Source organism: Poecile atricapillus, chromosome 1 (genome assembly GCF_030490865.1).
Source record: "Poecile atricapillus isolate bPoeAtr1 chromosome 1, bPoeAtr1.hap1, whole genome shotgun sequence".
NCBI classification, from domain to species: Eukaryota; Metazoa; Chordata; class Aves; order Passeriformes; family Paridae; genus Poecile; species Poecile atricapillus.
Genome location: NC_081249.1, coordinates 6,651,309 through 6,657,308, shown reverse-complemented (window position 1 = coordinate 6,657,308; position 6,000 = coordinate 6,651,309).

Below are 6,000 nucleotides of genomic sequence, written 5' to 3'. Positions count from 1 at the left end.
GAAAAATGAGTTATTCCTCCTTCTCTGTGGATCAGGGGTTTGATTCCCAGCAACAGCTGCTGCATCAGAACAGCAGAAAAAGAGAGATTGTGATAAAGTCCAACAGCAATTTGTCCAATTCTTACAACTTAAAATCTGACAGCCTAACAATTACTCAGAGGTAGTAAGGAGTTAGTAGTAGGTCATTTCTATGGCTCATAAGCTTTTAGAGGTACCAGTTTTTTGTAATTTTTAACTTGGTTTATATTACTGTGATAGCAATCTGCAGTCAACCTCAGAAGATGCAATCATTTTACTGTCCTGGGCAGCCGTCCACCAGCTCCTCAGGCACTGCTAGGAACAGGCTGAATGTCCTTACAAAACAATCTCAGGATTCTTCACAGCAGCTGTCAGCAGTGATGCAAGATTTATTAACAAGACAAGATTTAATTGAATTCACTATGCTACTCAATAATGCAACCACTGTATCATCCGTTCTGGCATTTAATTTCACATTAAATTGATGTTATTCTTAAATATTTTTCAGTGTGCCACACAATATTGCACAGGAATAATGACCATAAAAGCTGTCTTGAAGTGGGTTTCACCTCCCCTCTGGAAATTTCTGGGCTTTTGTTTGTTTTGAGGATTTTTATTTGGTTGGTTTGGGGTTTTTTTCTGTTTGGGTTAGGTTTTTTTCTTTGGAGGTGGCTGGAGGGTAGTTTATTTTTTTTTTAATTGAGGCTATTTCACTGACTGCCTCAGTTTCCAATATAGCTTTGCAAACAATTAAGTCAGTATTGCTGAGGGATGGCACAGGGCTGGTAACAGTGGCAGGAAGGGGACTCTGAGAAGCAGGGGCTGCTTTTCCCAAACAGATGTTGCAGGACCCCTTCTGAGGCACCATCATTTTGGTGACCCATTTGTGTCATTTTTGACAAAGTGCTGATACATTCACTTGTTTGGCTAAGACTGGGGGGAGAAACAAAACCAACCCAAACACATGATCATTTCTGCTTTTTATCAGACACTTTGTCATTTTAATACAACATTCACGTTCTACAGCTTTAGTGGAAAACACAAGAGGGACAGAAAGAGGAGTTGGAGTAAGTGACTGGTCAGAAGAATTCAGCTACAGATATGACCTCTGTTCAACCACTGGTCAAAACCACCTCATTACACTCGGCTCTTTCCTCTCCTCTTTGTTTACAGGACCACTGCGGGTCATCTGGTCCCACCTTCCTGCTCAAGCAGGGTCATCCCAGAGCACACAGCACAGGATTGTGTCCAGAGGGTTCTGGAATATCTCCAGTGAGGGAAACTCCACAGCCTCTCTGGACAGTCTGTCCAGAGCTCAGTCACTGCACAGGAAAGAAATTCTTCCTCATGTTCAGGTGGAACTTCTGGCCATCAGTTTCTGCTTGTTCCTCCTGCCCCATTACTGGGCACCACCAGCTGCTGTTGGGATCTCCCTTTCTTGTACAGCACCAAACCTCCCACCCACGGCAGGGTTTGGAACCAAACCATTCCACCTGGGAGACAGAAACTGTGCTCCTCCTACTTGCATTTCCCGTGCATTTTTTGCAGACCACTGACAAGAACCACCTACATTGCAAAATTAGTAACCCCAAATAGACATGAAAAAATTCAGCTGATTCATAAGAGGCTTAACAGTAGGTGTTTTGTTCTTCACTAATCATATATATTGTATTCAGTTGTTTTCAGAGAGACAGAAGCATAAATGGTGCAGGATGTCTCGTTTAGCATGGGTTGATGTAAGAGAAACCAGGAACAACACTGAATTTGCAAGAAAACCTGTGTCTTGCTACATTTCCTGAATAAAGGAACTCTGATAAGTGTATAAATTTTGAAGGCTTATATGGACAGATCCATTAAAAATGGGACTTGATCTTTACTGAGCAGAAAGTCTCTTCAGAAGGTATTCCAGAACCTACAGGTTCAGGTCCTAGAGATGGTGGGATTACTCATCAGAAAATGCCTGCACTGAAGGAATATGTAATAAAAACAAAAGCAATCACTTACTAAAAAAACCCCAAACTAATCACACGATCGACAAGGGAAGTATTTAAAAATCACACGTTTGTCCTCTTTTTTTGGAAACAACTATAACCTGAACAGGACCAATACAAATTTCTTCAAACTGTATCCTGGTCCTTTTTTATAGAGGTTATCCTTGGGAAGAAACATATCCATGCACTTTCTAACCTTTACGTCTTTAAAACAGTGCCAGTTGCATCACTACTTTCAAGGTCTCTAGACAAGACTCCAGTAGCCTGGATGCCTACATGTAAGCATCTGAGTTCATCAAGGGATGTATCTGAGTTCATCAAGGGCTGTGGGTATTTTGGATTTAGAGGAAGGATTGTCAGAGGAACTTCTCACTGATACTGAGAAGCCACTGGACAAGTATTTTGTTATGTGAAGATTTGAATTCACAATTACCAGTGAAATTTTGCATATCTGCTAGCGGCAGGAAAAGAACCAAGGATATCAAGGCTTTGGAAAACATTACAGATGCTCAGTGAACCTTCCTTTTGCGGCCCCAATTCCCAAGAAACTTTTGTCCCATTGAGACCAATGGCAATTTCCTTCCTCTCACTCAGCTTTCAGTTTGGGATTACATATCCATGGAGAAAAACACTGCTTTAACTTTCCTCACAAGAGTAAACCACCACAGGACTCATTTACAGACAAAAAAAATACCCAAACCAAAACACCATTAGAGAAGAATGCACAAACTGACTTCAGTAGCATGGAGTGTATTTATACAAATACACAACTGCAAACTTCCAAACAGAAACCAAACCAAATCTTGAGAACCTGTAAGATGGGAAATTCTCCCAACCATTCCTAGGGATTTCCTCTTCCACAGGTTCCCAACTGAAGTGCAGCTGAAGGGGGAAGCAAGGAAAAATGAACTTACAGGCAGAGTTAGCTTTGGATTTTAGGAATGTCAAGCGGATGATAGAAATTACTTGTCTTCCTCACATTACCCTGGTGGTTGCAGCTCCGTGAGAGGCCTGGTCCAGTTCTTATTGACATGGAGAAGACACAGTAGAGCAGAAACCACTAGAGAAAATCTAAACATAATCTGCCCCTTGATAATAGCAAATTTAAGAAAATAAAAACCAGCAAACAAAAAAAAGTACATTTCAGTTTGGTGTTTTGCTTATCTTCCAGTCACACACGATGATCACTTTTACATACTTTGAGTACAACCCTGTCTGTTTCGTACTCATTGTGCCCAATTAAATTAATGGAATGCCACCTCATTTTGGGAACAGTCAAAAATATAAGAGCGTTGTCGTACAGCAACTAAGTCTTCAGATTCCAGCATGGTATTTTATTTCATTTGAAATGCCCTGACTCACCCATTGCTGTAAGGGAATCCTGAACTGCTTAGACAAGGATGGAGAGCTGTCATTTATTGTGTTTAGTAAGTGCCAAGATGGAGTTTCTTCAGCCAGGCTTTGACTCTGCCACACCCAGTGTCCCAAAGCTGTTTCTGCTGTTTGCACCTTTAAAACTCTCATCTGTGCACCATTACAAGATTTGGTATCTACCATTACCTGTGCAAAATACCTGATTTTAAAAGTGGCTGATGTTGTAAGAAATGGACAGGGAAGATCCAACCAAAATAGTGTTTTAGATTGGTTATTGAAGATTTTGTCTTTTTTAGACATCCACATATATGTTAACAAAAAGCAGCCCACACAACAGTTGAGGCTTTTAAAATAAATAATTCCTAAATACTTCATCAAAAAGATTAATGTATGAAACACTAAATTAAATCCAGTAAGAGCATGTGACATCCTCTGTTCTTGGAGAAAAACAAAAATACCAGATAATAAAGTATTTTGGATAATACTGGATTCTGTCCCAGGATTTACAGAAGTTAACAAGATATCCATTCACCAGGTTTGCTGAGCATCAGGATTGCCTCTTTTCAAATGTTTACACAAAACCCTCCTAATTTTGCTCAGAGCTGGTTTAGAAATATGATTTGTTTTTCATTTCCAAGCCAGAAAACCAGCAGGCTACAAAGGCATGAGCCCAGCAACTAATATTAAGTCAATATATATAAAAACACCATAGAAACAAAAAGATGGATTTTTTTTTTTCCTCCTCTTTACAGCATTTGCCAATTTCTATTAGGTTACAACTGTCAAGCTGAAGACAAGTTAATATATACACAGTATTTTATCATCAGCTTCTCAACAGAGAAGAACTTCTCAAATTCCTGCATGGAAACACATGCAAGAAATTTCAGTTTCTCTGCGCTGTTTGGAAGAGCAGAGATCCTTGTTCAGTATAATGTCCTGTCAAACAGGTGATTTCTTTGAAAGGTGGCAAATCAGAAGCTGCCACATCTGGTTCCTAGGGAGAGGACAGACATTCACCTAAAACTGTTATCATAAATGAAAGCATGTCCACATTTGGAATGCACAACCAAAGGTGCTGGAGGTGGGAGGTACAGGCACAATTGAAAAAAATACGTAAAAAAACTACCAACAGTTGCACTGTAAAAGAACCACCTCCTGGACAAGTATAATTTTTCAGAGTATTTATTTCTCCAAGTCAGCAGAAACTGTCATTTAGTATGACACAGATGTATATACTGCAAACCCAGGATACAGATCTTCTAACAGCCGTTTCTTCTACTGGTAGAGCTTCAGCAAAGAGGTCCCTGTGTTCATGCTGGCACGCAGAGACCTGGTCTCTCTTACACAGCAAATCTACAGAACACCCAAAAATGCCCTGCTTTCTGAATCTCATGAAACAGCTTAGAATACAGTTAAGGTGATGACACAGACTCATGGTTTTCCATGTTTGGACTAGAACTGCTGACATGCTGCTGCACAGGGATGGATATTACTGCTTACCTGGTGACTGTGTGGACTTCTTATGACCATTAATTACCACTTAACTCCCAGATGAATTCCAGCATTAAGCCTTTCAAAGACAATCCAGGTTTTAAACTCATGCTATCCAAGGACAGAGAGGGCAATAGACAAAAATGACTACATGATTCAAGCAAGACAGAACAATAATAATTAAGGTCTATAACCAAAGAATTTAGCCTTGATTTTTAAAGCTTCCATTAAAAATCATACTTTTTCTTTATAATAACTCATTTCCTAGACTAGTTCACTCCCCTTACAACCCAAAGCAAGAAAAGTGTTTCTGAGATTAAAGAACAATTTTTTCTTCAACATAGTGATAAACAGCATCTGGATGACTTTTTTCCTATTTTCAATAATAATTCTACCCATGTATTGGTTTTCCTTATTATTAGCAAAAGGATTTGAAAGGATTTGCCTTTTTTTTTTTTTTTTTTTTTGAGGGGAAGAAAACCCCAGAACCATGGGGTCTAGATCAGCTTCCCCACTTTCTTGACCACCATATGCTGTCAAAACAGATCATTACACAACATCCATCAGATCTTTAATGTGGGTAGTACAAAGAACACATAAATTGCAGGTCATTTTACTACAAACTCCTGGACAATGGAAAAGCCACTGCTAAAGTACAAAAATGAAGCACTACAGGAGTTTTTGTTCCAAGTACCAAGAAAATAGTTCAGTAATTTAGGCTTTTCTTCTTTTCTTGGAGTAAAAGAAAACAGCAAGGAAACCAAATGCTGAGAAAGTGTTAATGAAACTGCTTTCTCCCTAACTGACCTATTGCCAGATTTTACTGGTTTATGCTGCTTTTCCTCATATGTCAAATAGCCACATATTTCACGCAGGTTGACTAAAACTTGGCAAGATGGCTACAATGCAAGTCTTAAATTTAGGTTTTGTAGGACACAGAATGGCATCCTGTGGGTTCTGTTGGTCAGCCTGCTTTGTTCATTGCTGTCTTTCAATACGTGCACGCTGCCACATGAATCCAAGATTGTCTCAACACATTTTTCCTGCTGCAGAAGGACCTGCCTCATAGTCAAACGTCTCCTGCACTATTGGGAGCATAATGTTGACTCCACACCTCAAAATCCTT